This window comes from Triticum aestivum, chromosome 1B, assembly GCF_018294505.1.
Source record: "Triticum aestivum cultivar Chinese Spring chromosome 1B, IWGSC CS RefSeq v2.1, whole genome shotgun sequence".
Taxonomy (NCBI): domain Eukaryota; kingdom Viridiplantae; phylum Streptophyta; class Magnoliopsida; order Poales; family Poaceae; genus Triticum; species Triticum aestivum.
In genome coordinates this window covers 482,333,005-482,349,924 of record NC_057795.1, presented here as the reverse complement: position 1 = coordinate 482,349,924, position 16,920 = coordinate 482,333,005, and positions in this window count along the sequence as shown.

Here is a 16,920-nt window from a genome sequence, read left to right as displayed (position 1 = left end):
CACCTCTCCTCCTCCGTTGTGTGCTTGGCGAAGCCCTGTCGGAGTACTGCCTCTCCACCACCACCACGCCGTCGTGCTGCCGGTGGAGCTGTCTTCCTCAACCTCTCCTTTCCCCTTGCTGGATCAAGAAGGAGGAGACATCTCCCGTCCCGTACGTGTGTTGAACGCGGAGGTGCTATCCGTTCAGCACTTGGTCATCGGTGATTCGAATCACGTTCGAGTACGACTCCATCATCACCTTGCAAGCTTCCGCACGCGATCTACAAGTGGTATGTAGATGCAAACTCACTCCCTTGACTCGTTGCTTAGATGAACTCATAGATGGATCTTGGTGAAACCGTAGGAAAAATTTTAATTTTCTGCAACGTTCCCCAACAGTGGCATCATGAGCTAGGTCTATGCGTAGTTCTCTTTGCACGAGTAGAACACAATTTTGTTGTGGGCGTGGATTTTGTCATCTTACTTGCCTCTACTAGTCTTTTCTTGCTCAACGGTATTGTGGGATGAAGCGGCCCGGACCAACCTTACATGTGCGCTTACGTGAGACCGGTTCCACCGACTGACATGCACTAGTTGCATAAGGTGGCTGGCGGGTGTCTGTCTCTCCCACTTTAGTTGGAGCGGAATCGATGAACAGGGCCCTTATGAAGGGTAAATAGAAGTTGACAAAATCACGTTGTGGTGATTCGTAGGTAAGAAAACGTTCTTGCTAGAACCCAATTGCAGCCACGTAAAAGATGCAACAACAATTAGAGGACGTCTAACTTGTTTTTGCAGCGATTGATCATGTGATGTGATATGGCCAGAAGTTGTGATGAATGATGAATTGTGATGTATGAGATCATGTTCTTTGTAATAGGATTCACGACTTGCATGTCGATGAGTATGACAACCGGCAGGAGCCATAGGAGTTGCCTTTATTTTTTGTATGACCTGCGTGTCATTGAATAACGCCATGTAAACTACTTTACTTTATTGCTAAACGTTAGTCATAGAAGTAGAAGTAGTTGTTGGCGTGACAACTTCATGAAGACACGATGATGGAGATCATGATGATGGAGATCATGGTGTCAAGCCGGTGACAAGATGATCATGGAGCCCCGAAGATGAAGATCAATGGAGCTATATGATATTGGCCATATCATGTCACAACTATATAATTGCATGTGATGTTTATTATGTTTATGCATCTTGTTTACTTAGGACGACGGTAGTAAATAAGATGATCCCTTATAAAATTTCAAGAAGTGTTCTCCCCTAACTGTGCACCGTTGCTACAGTTCGTCGCTTCTAAGCACCACGTGATGATCAGGTGTGATGGATTCTTACGTTCACATACAACGGGTGTAAGACAGTTTTACACAGCGAAAACACTTAGGGTTAACTTGACGAGCCTAGCATGTGCAGACATGGCCTCGGAACACGGAGACCGAAAGGTCGAACACGAATCGTATGGAAGATACGATCAACATGAGAATGTTCACCGACGATGACTAGTCCGTCTCACGTGATGATCGGACATGGCCTAGTCGACTCGGATCGTGTAACACTTAGATGACTAAAGGGATGTCTAATCTGAGTGGGAGTTCATAATTTGATTAGAACTTTATTATCATGAACTTAGTCTAAAACCTTTGCAAATATGTCTTGTAGATCAATGGCCAACGCTAATGTCAACATGAACTTCAATGCGTTCCTAGAGAAAACCAAGCTGAACGATGATGGCAGCAACTATACGGACTGGGTCCGGAACCTGAGGATCATCCTCATAGCTGCCAGGAAACAATATGTCCTAGAAGGACCGCTAGGTGACGCTCCCGTCCCAGAGAACCAAGACATTATGAATGCTTGGCAGTCTCGTGCTGATGATTACTCCCTCGTTCAGTGCGGCATGCTTTACAGCTTAGAACCGGGGCTCCAAAAGCGTTTTGAGCACCACGGAGCATATGAGATGTTCGAAGAGCTGAAACTAGTTTTTCAAGCTCATGCCCGGGTCGAGAGATATGATGTCTCCGACAAGTTCTACAGTTGTAAGATGGAGGAAAACAGTTCTGTCAGTGAACACATCCTGAAGATGTCTGGGTTGCACAACCGTATGACCCAGCTGAACATTAACCTCCCAGATGAGGCGGTCATTGACAGAATCCTCCAGTCGCTCCCACCAAGCTACAAGAGCTTTGTGATGAACTACAACATGCAGGGGATGGAAAAGACCATTCCTGAAGTGTTCTCGATGCTGAAGTCAGCAGAGGCTGAAATCAAGAAAGAACATCAAGTGTTGATGGTCAATAAGACCACTAAGTTCAAGAAGGGCAAGGGTAAGAAGAACTTCAAGAAGGACGGCAAGGAGGTTGCCGCGCCTGGTAAGCCAGTTACCGGGAAGAAGTCAAAGAATGGACCCAAGCCTGAGACTGAGTGCTTTTATTGCAAGGGGAAGGGTCACTGGAAGCGGAACTGCCCCAAATACTTAGCGGATAAGAAGGTCGGCAACACCAAAAGTATATTTGATATACATGTGATTGATGTGTACCTTATCAGTACTCGTAGTAACTCCTGGGTATTTGATACCGGTGCCGTTGCTCATATTTGTAACTCACAGCAGGAGCTGCGGAATAAACGGAGACTGGCGAAGGACGAGGTGACGATGCACGTCGGGAATGGTTCCAGAGTCGATGTGATCGCCGTCGGCACGCTGCCTCTACATTTACCTACGGGATTAGTTTTGAACCTTAATAATTGTTATTTAGTGCCAAGTTTGAGCATGAACATTGTATCTGGATCTCGTTTAATATGAGATGGCTACTCATTTAAATCTGAGAATAATGGTTGTTCAATTTATATGAGAGATATGTTTTATGGTCATGCTCCGATGGTCAATGGTTTATTCTTAATGAATCTCGAGCGTAATATTACACATGTTCATAGTGTAGATGCCAAAAGATTTAAAGTTGATAACGATAGTCCCACATACTTGTGGCACTGCTGCCTTGGTCACATTGGTGTAAAGCGCATGAAGAAGCTCCATGCCGATGGACTTTTAGAGTCTCTTGATTATGAATCGTTTGACACATGCGAACCATGCCTCTTGGGCAAAATGACCAAGACTCCGTTCTCCGGAACATTGGAGCAAGCAACCAACTTGTTGGAAATCATACATACCGATGTGTGCGGTCCAATGAGCGTTGAGGCTCGCGGAGGATATCGTTATGTTCTCACTCTCACTGATGACTTGAGTAGATATGGGTATGTCTACTTAATGAAACACAAGTCTGAGACCTTTGAAAAGTTCAAGGAATTTCAGAATGAGGTAGAGAATCAACGTGACCGAAAGATAAAATTCTTACGATCAGATCGTGGAGGAGAATACTTAAGTCACAAATTTGGTACACACTTAAGGAAATGTGGAATCGTTTCACAACTCACGCCGCCTGGAACACCTCAGCGAAACGGTGTGTCCGAACGTCGTAATCGCACTCTATTGGATATGGTGCGGTCTATGATGTCTCTTACCGATTTACCGCTATCATTTTGGGGATACACTCTAGAGACAGCTACATTGACTTTAAATAGGGCACCGTCTAAATCCGTTGAGATGACACCGTATGAATTATGGTTTGGAAAGAAACCTAAGCTGTCGTTTCTAAAAGTTTGGGGATGCGATGCTTATGTCAAGAAACTTCAACCTGAAAAGCTCGAACCCAAGTCGGAAAAATGCGTATTCATAGGATACCCTAAGGAAACTGTCGGGTATACCTTCTACTTAAGATCCGAAGGCAAGATCTTTGTTGCCAAGAACGGATGCTTTCTGGAAAAAGAGTTTCTCTCGAAAGAAGTAAGTGGGAGGAAAGTAGAACTCGATGAAGTACTACCTCTTGAGCGGGAAAGTGGCGCAGCGCAGGAAACCATTCCTGTGATGCCCACACCAACTGAAGAGGAAAACATTGATGATGATCAAGGTACTTCGGATCAAGTTACTGCTGAACTTCGTAGGTCCACAAGGACACGTTCCGCACCAGAGTGGTACGGCAACCCTGTCCTGGAAATCATGTTGTTAGACAACAATGAACCTTCGAACTATGAAGAAGCGATGGCGGGCCCGGATTCCAACAAATGGCTTGAAGCCATGAAATCCGAGATAGAATCCATGTATGAAAACAAAGTATGGACTTTGACAGACTTGCCCGATGATCGGCGAGCGATAGAAAACAAATGGATTTTTAAGAAGAAGACGGACGCGGATGGTAATGTTGCCATTTATAAGGCTCGACTTGTCGCTAAGGGTTATCGACAAGTTCAAGGGATTGACTACGACGAGACTTTCTCTCCCGTAGCGAAGCTGAAGTCCGTCCGAATCATGTTAGCAATTGCCGCATACTATGATTATGAGATATGGCAGATGGACGTCAAAACAGCATTCCTTAACGGGCATCTTAAGGAAGAACTGTATATGATGCAGCCGGAAGGTTTTGTCGATCCTCGGAACGCTAACAAAGTATGCAAGCTCCAGCGATCCATTTATGGGCTGGTGCAAGCATCTCGGAGTTGGAATATTCGCTTTGATGAGATGATCAAAGTGTTTGGGTTTATGCAGACTTATGGAGAAGCCTGCGTTTACAAGAAAGTGAGTGGGAGCTCTGTAGCATTTCTCATATTATATGTAGATGACATACTCTTGATGGGAAATAATATAGAATTTCTGGACAGCATTAAGGCCTACTTGAATAAGTATTTTTCAATGAAGGACCTTGGAGAAGCTGCTTATATATTAGGCATCAAGATCTATAGAGATAGATCGAGACGCCTCATAGGTCTTTCACAAAGCACATACCTTGATAAGATTTTGAAGAGGTTCAAAATGGATCAGTCCAAGAAGGGGTTCTTGCCTATGTTACAAGGTGTGAGACTGAGCTCGGCTCAGTCACCGACCACGGCAAAAGATAAAGAAGAGATGAGTGTCATCCCCTATGCTTCAGCCATAGGATCTATTATGTATGCCATGCTGTGTACCAGACCCGATGTAAACCTTGCCGTAAGTTTGGTAGCAAGATACCAAAGTAATCCCGGCAAGGAACACTGGACAGCAGTCAAGAATATCCTGAAGTACCTGAAAAGGACGAGGGACATGTTTCTCGTTTATGGAGGAGACGAAGAGCTCGTCGTAAAGGGTTACGTCGGCGCTAGCTTCGACTCAGATCTGGATGACTCTAAGTCACAAACCGGATACATGTATATGTTGAACGGTGGAGCAGTAAGCTGGTGCAGCTGCAAGCAGAGCGTCGTGGCGGGATCTACGTGTGAAGCGGAGTACATGGCAGCCTCGGAGGCAGCGCATGAAGCAATTTGGGTGAAGGAGTTCATCACCGACCTAGGAGTCATACCCAATGCGTCGGGGCCGATCAAACTCTTTTGTGACAACACTGGAGCTATTGCCCTCGCTAAGGAGCCCAGGTTTCACAAGAAGACCAGGCACATCAAGCGTCGTTTCAACTCCATCCGTGAAAATGTTCAAGATGGAGACATAGAGATTTGCAAAGTGCACACGGATCTGAATGTCGCAGATCCGCTGACTAAACCTCTCTCGCGTGCAAAACATGATCAACACCAGAACTCTATGGGTGTTCGATTCATCACAATGTAACTAGATTGGTGACTCTAGTGCAAGTGGGAGACTGTTGGAAATATGCCCTAGAGGCAATAATAAAAGTATTATTATATTTCAATGTTCATGATAAATGTCTTTTATTCATGCTATAACTGTATTATCCGGAAATCGTAATACACGTGTGAATACTTAGACCACAATATGTCCCTGGTGAGCCTCTAGTTGACTAGCTCGTTGTGATCAACAGATAGTCATGGTTTCCTGACTATGGACATTGGATGTCGTTGATAACGGGATCACATCATTAGGAGAATGATGTGATGGACAAGACCCAATCCTAAGCATAGCATAAAAGATCGTGTAGTTCGTTTTGCTAGAGCTTTGCCAATGTCAAGTATCTCTTCCTTCGACCATGAGATCGTGTAACTCCCGGATACCGTAGGAGTGCCTTGGGTGTATCAAATGTCACAACGTAACTGGGTGACTATAAAGGTGCATTACAGGTATCTCCGAAAGTAGCTGTTGGGTTGACACGGATCGAGACTGGGATTTGTCACTCCGTATGACGGAGAGGTATCTCTGGGCCCACTCGGTAATGCATCATCATAATGAGCTCAATGTGACCAAGGTGTTGGACACGGGATCATGCATTACGGTACGAGTAAAGTGACTTGCCGGTAACGAGACTGAACAAGGTATTGGGATACCGACAATCGAGTCTCGGGCAAGTAACGTACCGATTGACAAAGGGAATTGCATACAGGGTTTGATCGAATCCTCGACATCGTGGTTCATCCGATGACAACATCGAGGAGCATGTGGGAGCCATCATGGGTATCCAGATCCCGCTGTTGGTTATTGACCTGAGAGCGTCTAGGTCATGTCTGCATGTCTCCCGAACCCGTAGGGTCTACACACTTAAGGTTCGGTGACGCTAGGGTTATTAGGAAGACTAGTATATGACTACCGAATGTTGTTCGGAGTCCCGGATGGGATCCTGGACGTCACGAGGAGCTCCGGAAGGGTCCGGAGGTAAAGATTTATATATGGGAAGTTGTCAAACGGACACCGGGAAGTTTCGGGGTCATACCGGTATTGTACCGGGGCCACCGGAAGGGTTCCGGGGGTCCACCGGGAGGGGCCACCCCTCCCGGGGGGACACATGGGCTGCGTGGGGCAGGGAGCCAGCCCCTGGTGGGCTGGCCGCACCCCCTTCCTTGGGCCCTTGCACCTAGGGTTGAGGGGGGAACCCTAGAGGGGGCGCCCCCTTGGCTTGGGGGGCAAGCCACCCTCTCCCCCTCTCCCCTTGGCCGCCGCACCCCCCCTAGATGGGTTCTAGGGGGCCGGCCCCCTTCTCCCTTCCCCCTATAAATAGAGGGGTGAGGGGAGGGCAGCCGAACCACCCTCCAAGGCGCAGCCCTCCCCTCCCCAACACCTCTCCTCCTCCGTTGTGTGCTTGGCGAAGCCCTGTCGGAGTACTGCCTCTCCACCACCACCACGTCGCCGTGCTGCCGGTGGAGCTATCTTCCTCAACCTCTCCTTTCCCCTTGCTGGATCAAGAAGGAGGAGACGTCTCCCGTCCCGTACGTGTGTTGAACGCGGAGGTGCTGTCCGTTCAGCACTTGGTCATCGGTGATTCGAATCACGTTCGAGTACGACTCCATCATCACCTTGCAAGCTTCCGCACGCGATCTACAAGTGGTATGTAGATGCAAACTCACTCCCTTGACTCGTTGCTTAGATGAACTCATAGATGGATCTTGGTGAAACCGTAGGAAAAATTTTAATTTTCTGCAACGTTCCCCAACAATGCTCTTATTAATATTTGCTAACCACCCAAATATACATACCATGTGCCTCATCAAGCCGCTTGTTCACAAGCGTGATGTCCGCATCCGCCATGTCAAGTTGCCGCCTCAGTTCGGCAAATTCAACAGTCCGGTCAGCCGCCGGATCTGTAGCCGCCTGCCCACAAAAGTAGCGCTATCATTACCTAAGACTATGATCCTCTGCTCGCCTCGTCTGGACGGCAACCAGAGTCTTAGGGGCTACTATCTATACAAAGCACACCTTGCGTGTACGGTACAATCAAAAATATATATATCACTTTGCGTACCTCAAAGCCTCTTAGCAGGCTCGTAAAAGCTTCATTCAACCCGCTTTTCGTGGATGAAATCCTCTCCATCACCGTACCCATTAAGGTACGATGTGCCTTTGATATATCCGCTTGCTGTAGAAGACCCATCAATGTGTCCGATTGTACATCGGACAACCCTGGGCTTTTTCTGTTGGTCTCCTTAGGAGCCGAGAACTCCGGACTTCGGGCGGCCGAAGAGTTACCTTCTGGCCTTTGCATATCGGGAGAGATCCTCCGGGAGGACACCTCAGGGTCGTCCGCCTCATGAGGCGGGGAAGGAGGAGGAGGCGTTTCGCTCTCCATCATCTCCGGAAGAAGATCCCCCAAGGACGAACATTGTTGATAAGAGCTATGAGCCGGACTACAAAACATATGTCTCAGTTGTTATTCTCAGGAAAAGAGCGGGGCATGCTTACTAAAGTGCCTTTGTTCACTTACGGCTCGGTCGACGGCTGGCCCCCTTGTGGGCACTGTGTGGTAATGATGCCCTCCAGGGCAGGGCCCCCTGGTGAAGGTTTCTTCCCTTGTTTGGAAACCTCCATTTCCAAGTCTTCAGGGGCGGTCCTTTTCTTCCCGTGGGGAGAGGGGATTCTAGATTCTCCTCCCCGATCATCCTCCAACACGGGAGCACTAATTCCCCTAGTTAGGATGCATAATGTACCTCTAGCATGAAGCCCACTTTTGGCTTCCCTATTCCTCCCCTCGTCCTCCCCTGATGGCACTTTATATGGTGCGCAAGCCAGCATCCTGGTTAGTATAGGATCTGCTGAGTCTTCGGGAAGAGGGGCCGAAAACCTGATCCTCTCCGCCTTTCTTATCCAGTCCTGGCCAAGGGTGGTTTCTCAGAATAATGATGTGACAAATATAATGACAGCATGTTCGGTCGCGGAGTTACTTACTTGTATATCTGGACGGTTGCAGTTGAGACCCGCATCCTCTATTGTGTCCGGACACTTTATTCATGATACGAAGAATAATCGATACATCCCTTCGAGCGTCACGTCGAAGAAGTGTTGAATGGTTCATGGTCCTTCCAGGTTGAACTCCCACATATGGAGAGATTGACGTTGGCATGGCAGGACCCGATGAACTAACATTACTTGAATTACTTTGACGAGACTGATATCCCTCTTGAGGAGATCTCGGATGCGGCTTTGCGATGTGAGCACATCATTAACGATCCCCAGTCCAGCCCCTGGTTGACCCATGATGCAACCTGTGGCGGAGGGGCAGAGCGGAAGGCCGAGGCGGCTGCCCACTTTGTACCTTGGGGTGCTGTGATATAAAACCACTCCCGTTGCCATAGGTCAGACACCTCCGTGAAGGTACCCTTTGGCCATAAGGCGTCGGCACCTTTGCTTATTATAGCGCCTCCGCACTCCGCGTGTCGCCCGTCGATCATCTTCGGCTTCACATTGAAGGTCTTGAGCCATAAGCCGAAGTGTGGGGTAATGCGGAGGAAGGCCTCACACACGACGATAAACGACGAGATGTGAAGGAAGGAATCTGGAGCTAGATCATGAAAATATAGCCCGTAATAGAACATGAGCCCTCTAACGAACATGGCTTATATAATGCACCAGAGGCCTAGGATAACAAGAGTCCTAGTCGAATACGTTGGTGGAGAGGAGTCCTTGTCTTGATCACCAAGTCATGTGGAATACTCCTTATATGCGGCATGGACTGCCCGAAGTGGCCCATGAGAGAACCGCCATGGGGATCCTCGGCCCGATCCACCTGGTCTGTAGACGATGTGGTGAGTACCCCCTAGTCCAGGACACCGTCAGGGGGGCGCCGCACATGGCTAGGCAATTGTCTGGGGTGTGCTAGGCGCCCCCCTCCCACGTATATATAGGTGGGAGGGAGGGAGGAGCAGCCAAACGAGGCGCCCAAGTAGGAGGAATCCTACTTGGGTTCCCTCCCAAGCCACGCCCCCCTTTCCTTATTTTGAGTGCAAGGAAAGGCAGGGGATGGTACGGTGGTGCCACCCCCCTTTCCTTTCTCCCATGAGAGGGAAAGGAAAGAGGGGCTAACCATCCCCCTTTTCCTTCCCTAGGGCTGGCCAAACAAGGGAGTAGATGCACCAGCCCCCTTGTGGGCTAGTATGTCCCCTCCTTTGCCCATAAGGCCCATAACTTGCCGGGGGTGCCCGGAACTCCTTCCGATGACCCGATTCCTTCCTGGGAAGTCCTGAAACACTTCTGGTGTACAAATACCATCATCCTATATATTAATCTTTACCTATCGACCATTTCGAGACTCCTCGTCATGTCTTGATCTCATCCGGGACTCCGAACTACATTCGGTCACCAAAACATATAACTCATAAAACACTATATTGTCAATGAACGTTAAGCGTGCGGACCCTACGGGTTCGAGAACTATGTAGACATGACCGAGACACCTCTCCGGTCAATAACTAGTAGCGGAACCTAGATGCCCATATTGTCTCATACATATTCTACGAAGATCTTTATTGGTCGAACTGTTATGACAACGTACATAATTCCGTTTGTCCATCGGTATGTTACTTTCCCGAGATTCGATTGTCGGTATCTTCATACCTAGTTCAATCTCGATACCGGCAAGTCTCTTTACTCGTTCCATAATACATCACCTTGTGAATAACTCCATACTCATTTTCTTACAAGCTTATGATGTGTATTACCGAGAGGGCCCAGAGATACCTCTCCAATACTCAGAGTGACAAATCCTAATCTCGATCTATGCCAACTCAACAAACACCTTAGGAGATACCTGTAGAGCATCTTTATGATCACCCAGTCACGTTGTGTCGTTTGATAGCACACAAGGTATTCCTCCGGTATCCGGGAGTTTCATAATCTCATAGTCGAAGGAATATGTATTTGACATGAAGAAAGCAATAGCAATAAACTGAAGGATCATTATGCTAAGCTAATGGATAGGTCTTGTACATCACATCATTTTCCTAATGATGTGACCCTGTTATCAAATGATAACCCATGTCTATGGTTAGGAAACCTTAACCATCTTTGATCAACGAGCTACTCTAGTAGAGGCTTACTAGGGACACGACATTTATTTATGTAATCACACATGTATTTAAATTTCTGATCAATACAATTGTAGCATGAATAATAAACCTTTATCATGAATAAGGAAATATAATATAAAATAACAATATTATTATTGCCTCTAGGGCATATTTCCTTCACCGAGGTCTTGTAAGAGCCCCTGAGGCACAATGCTCAGGGGTTCCCCCTTGACGCGCAAGCGGCTCACGTGAGGAAAGAGGTTTCCGCCCTAGACGAGGTCAGGACAAGAGGGAACACTACCAAGACCTTCGAGCCGTGTGGGCGGTAAACTTAGATTTTTGGGTGCAGCATGAGACAGCAACAACTTATGAAGGATTCACGCGACTCCAGGGAGCATCTCTCTAGAGCTTCATCCTTGTCTTGTCTTCTATCTGCGAAGGGTCAGTGTAAACCCCACAAGGGGTGCATGAAAGAATTAATATTCTATGCATTTTTACCAACGCCTCCATGATTTAAACTATGAGTCTCCTTCCCATGCTTCCCCGCGAGGCTCGCCCCTCTCTTTCTTGTTTGCAAAAAATGCCCTACGTCTTTAGGGCTGGCCCTCGTGTGGGCCTCAGCCGCCACTAGTATGTCAGGTCACGATGCCTGGGACAAGGCCAAGGGGTGAGGGGCATCAAGATCCAATGAGAGCCCCCGAGGTGCGATGCTTAGGGGCCCCCCTTTCGACGTGCAAGCGGCTCATGCGAGAAAGAGGCAATGTGCCTTGTCAAGGTTGCGTGGATGGGGAATTCTAGCTACATCGGCGTATGGAAGTTGTACTTAGCTCTTTGCAAATAGTAGTGTTGATTGTGCCATTGCTCGCGGTAGGGCCGCTAATGTGCCACTCGAGGCTGGGCCTCCTGAGGCGAAGCGAAGCGCTATTTGCGCTCATGCGGTGTCTAGCTCTTGAAGCTGCTACATGCCGGCAGGTTACGAGGCATAGGGGACATTGCACGCCTGACAACTTACCCATGACTGTCTCGTGAGGAAATGAGGTACCAAGGATCTGATGAGGTGACAAGCACGAGGCCGGCCCGCCTGTCAGAGCTCAATCGCCTGGGTTTATCAGCTCTACAGGGACGGACCTGAGCATAGGCATCGTGCTAACAGGCCCTGCTTACGGGGCGGTCTAGGCTAGGGTTGCGGCACGCAGCGCCCACGTGATGGCGCCTCCAAGTGCTGACACGGCACCAATCACCCAACTTTAAGCTGGCAACGCAAATCCATCAAATCATAACCAGATCTGGTACATGACCTAAGACGATGTGGCAGCAGGAGCGGAACCTGACTAGCCTGAGGATGATGCAGCCCATGGGTGCCCTCAATTGATAAACCAAAAAGTCACATGGTAATGATGCTGCTACGAGAGCGTTGGGGTGGTCGGTGAAGCGTGTTGCAAAGGTTCGCCTCTCAGGGGCTTGTTGGCTCCTGAGATCCTGGAGGCTCATGAAGAGCTGAAGCCTCATGAGATGCCAATGCGAGCTACGCGAACCTTTGAAAGGTAGCGCCGGCGTTGAGTCGGCCGAAAGGCATGCAGATGTAGTTGGTGGTGATACCTCTATTCCGGCCGACGTGAGACGGCCAGAAGATATCCTGGGAGCTGGCCCTGTTGAGGCCCGCAATGTTGACACACATGCACAACTCTCTATCCACACCGGGGGCGGCAGCTGAGCCATCGGGCGCGTAGGGCGGAGCTCGCCGGGCATGGCCCGAGCTTCCTGTAACTTGTGAACCTCCTAGGTGATGAACTCTTGTGCTCCCGGTGACTGACGACGTGCTCCTTGCTTGCGGGGGTGCACGTCAAAGCACACCTCCAAGTGGCGCCCGAGCACCGCCCTCATCACACTGGTCAGGTCAGACGCTCTCCAGATGGAAGCCCTTGAGCCTGCCCTAAGGGAGGCACCAGGCATGCCTTCCTATGCAGGGGGAAAGCATGCTCCAGCGGGAGGGGGCGGAGCTCTGCATGTCATTGCCAGACGGCTGCTTCTTTGCTTCAGGGGTGACTCTTGGGGAGGAGTTACTTCTTCTTTGCAAGGGTAGCCTCAGGGGGCGTGGCAATGTCCTCTTCATCGGAGTTGTCAGCCCCAGCGGCCCAGTAGGCGTGCTCGAGGGAGCAGACCGCATCCTTCTCGTCGCAAGCGATGGTGATGATGCCGTGGTGGGCCGCTGCCATGGAAATTGGCGAGCGCGGAGTATCCCAGCATGGTGTTGTACGGGAGGCCGGTGTGGGCCATGTCGAAGTTGATGAGCTCAGTGTGGTAGTTTTCACGGGTACCGAAGGTGACCAGGAGGCGCACCTTCCCGAGGGGACTGGTTGACCCGTCCGTGACCCAGGAGAAGGGCCTGGTCGGCATCAGCTGGTCATAAGGCACTTGGAATGTCTGTAAGGTCGCATTGGAGATCATGTTGAGGTCGGCTCCTTTGTCAATGAGGGTCTTGGTAACCGTGACATTGTTGATGGTGGGAGTGCACAGCATGGGGAGCGCGCCGGTGGTGGCCGAGCACCTGAGGTGGTCCTTGGAGTCAAAGGTGATGGCGTACTACGACCACTTGAGGGTCCACACAGCCTCGAGCCTCAGAAGGGCGGCAACAGGAGAACTGCTTGAAGAGGCGGTTGGACGTGGGAGCCTGAGCTCCGTCGAGGATGCATGGTATCACATGAGGCTCCTAGTAGCCCCCAGCCCCCTCATAATGCTGGTTGTTGTCGTTCCTTCTGGGCGGTGGCGACGGTGGCAGAAGGTTCACGTTGTCCTGAGGGAGTGCCTGGCGAGGTTGGTCGTGCAAGCCCTGACGTGGGTTGTCGTTGTGGTTGTCCCATCATCTGCCGCCGCGGCCAGTGTCGCGATCATTGCAGTTAGGGCGCCGACCCAAATGCTCGTCACTAAGCACCTTGAGCTCCTGGCAGTCATCGGTGTTGTGTGTGCGCATGTTGTGGTAGACATAGAATAGGCGACTACTCCCTTTAGGTTCGCCACAGTCGCGGGCACGCTTCTGCTTAGGCTCGGCCGCCAACACGGTAGGGCCCTTGCACTTGATCTCCTTGCCCTTGGCCTTGCTGTCATTGAGCATTGTGTCGGGGTCATTATGGAGGAAGAGGCGACCTTCTTCGTCCTTGGCGCACTTGTCGGCGAGGTTGAACAGCTCCAACGTCGTGCTCAGGGTACCGTTGATGGCGAACTTCTCACACATGCGGACATCCTTGACGCCGTTGGTGAACGCCATGATGATGGCCTCATCCGAGGCGCCCGGGATGTTGTGGCGCACCTGGCTGAAGTGCTGGATGTGAAAGTGCTAGTTATCGACTAGAGGGGGTGAATAGGCAATTTTTATGAAAGTCTTCCAAACATGAAGGCTTTGAAGACAAACAAGTAAACTGAACCTATATAATACGCAGCAAAGAGTAAACTACACTAGGCTAGCATTAGTCAAGCAGACAATACAGTGGAAGCACAAAGACTAACGGCAACTAGGTAGACATGATCAGAAAGGAAGACAATATGAAGCCAAACAGATATAAGTCTTCACACAGTGAAGTCAAATGAATCAGGCAAGCAAGTAATGACTTCACGAAGACAAACTGAAAAGTAAGGAGGGTAGGGGATAGAACCATTTTCTTGGTGAAGACAAGGATTTGGTAGACCAGTTCCAGTTGTTGTGACAATTGTACATATGGTTAGGGAGGCTGAGATTGAACTCAGAAGACAGCGTCTTCACCTTATTCCCCTAGAGCTAAGGACACTTAGTCCTCGCCCTATCACTCAGGTAAGTCTTCAAGGTAGACTTCCAAACCTTCACAGACTTCGTTCACCGGCAATCCACAATGACTCTTGGATGCTCAGAACATGACGCCTAACCGACTGGAGGATTCACAGTCCTCAAGTGTAACAAGTCTTCAGATCATGCGGACAGAGAGACTTCAGTGATGCCTAACACTCTTTGGCTCTGGGTGTTTTGGGCTTTGTCCTTGCAAGGATCTCTCTCTCAAATGCTTCGGAGGTGGGTTGCTCTCAAACGACATAAGCCATGCACTAACTCTAAGCAGCCACCAATTTATGGTGTAGGGGGTGGGCTATTTATAGCCAAGTGGCAACCCGACATGATATGTCCGGAATGATCCTGGGTGAACCGACACGTGTCCAACGGTCGGATTTCAAACACACGCGGCAGCTTGGCTTGGGATACAAGCAAAGCTGACTCATCCAACTCTAGATAAGGTTTGCTCTCATTGTCTTCCCTCAAAGACATAGGATTTGGTTGAGCATCACATCAGTCACTCTGACTTTGTTCACTTGGACCCCACTTAACAGTACAGTGGTTCCTATGACTCAATAAAGAAGAAAGGAAACTATGAAATAGCTATGTCTTTGCACTCCATAGTCTTCAAGTGAATATCTTCACACATCATAATCTTCATCGTGAATGTCTTCGCGAACCACCATTGTCTTCAATGTCTTCACACATTTTTAGGGGTCATCTCTGGTAGGTAAACCAAATCAATGAGGGATTACTACCTGTGTCATCCTGCGATTCTCACAAACACATTAGTCCCTCAACCACGTTTGTCGTCAATACTCCAAAACCAACTAGGGGTGGCACTAGATGCACCTACAGGATGTATTTGCGGAGGGTTTCACCAGGGCGCTGCTTCACGCGCTGCAGTTCATTCATGGTGAGGGTGTGGTCATGGGTTCCCTTGAAGTTGGTGATGAATAGCTCGCACAGCTCGCCCCACGAAGAGATTGACTCCTCGGGCAAGTTCATGAACCAGGAGCATGCGCCATCCTTGAGGACCATGGGGAACCAATTCGCCATGACCTTGTCATCGCCATTCGCCACCTCAATGCTCAACGCGTAGAGCTAGAGGAACTCCATGGGGTCGGGAACACCGTTGTAGCGCAGGGGCAGCTCTGGATTGAACTTGACGAACCACACCACCCAGTGCAGTTCGCGAGTGAAGGCCTGGAAAACAACGATGCTGGAAGGGACTTCACACGCGAGGGTGGGGCGATTCTGGTGCCCAGATGCCGTGACCTCCTGGGCGGCCCAGTTTTGGCGCTACTACTGCTGCTCGAGGAGCACGCACGCGTCTGATACGTCTCCAACGTATCTATAATTTATGAAGTATTCATGCCATGTTTACAACAATTTTATATGATTTTGGTATGATTTGATTAGACCTAACCTGGACTGACGCGTTTTCAGCAGAAGTACCGTGGTGTCATTTTTTGTGCAGAAATAAAAGTCTCGGAATGGGCTAAAAATTTGCAGTGTTTTTATGGACCAAAAGAGACCCCCGAAGCATCGGAGTTGGGCCAGAAGAGTCCCGAGGAAACCACAAGGGTGGGGGCATGCCCTACCCCATGGGAGGGTGCTTCGGTCTTGCCGCTGCCTCATGGACCCCCTTGACATGAGACCGATGCCAAAAATTCCTATAAATACCAAAAACCCCAAAAAGAAATCTAGATTGGACGTCCGGCGCCACAAGCCTCTGTAGCCACAAAAAATCAATCTATGCCCTCTTCGGCACCCTGCTGGAGGGGGCCATCATCACCGAAGGTCATGGAGGAGGAAGCCGGAGGGGGCGTCATCACCATGGAGGCCAAGGACCAGAGGGAGAACCTCTCCCCATCTAGGGGGAGGCCATGGAGGTGGAAGCACAAGGGGGAGACTCTCTCCCCCTCTCTGTCGGTGGCACCAGAGTGCCACTCGGGGAACCATCGCCATGGTGATCATCTTCATCAACATCACCTTCCCCATCTCCTTTAAGCGGTCCACTCTCCCGCACCCCATCGTAATCCCCTACTTGAACATGGTGCTTTATGCCAATAATATGATCCAATGATGTGTTGCCATCCTATGATGTTTTGAGTAGTTTCTTTTGTCTTTTGGGTTGATTGATGATCTAGATCGGTTTCATTCATATGTTTTATTTTGGTGCTGTCCTATGGTGCCTTCCGTGCCGCGCACACGTGAAGGATTCCCGTTGTAGGGTGTTGCAATACGTTCATGATTTGCTTATAGTGGGTTGCTAAAGTGACAGAAGCTTAAACCCGAGTAAGGGGGTTGTTGCGTATGGGATAAAGGGGACTTGATACTTTAATGCTATGGTTGGGTTTTACCTT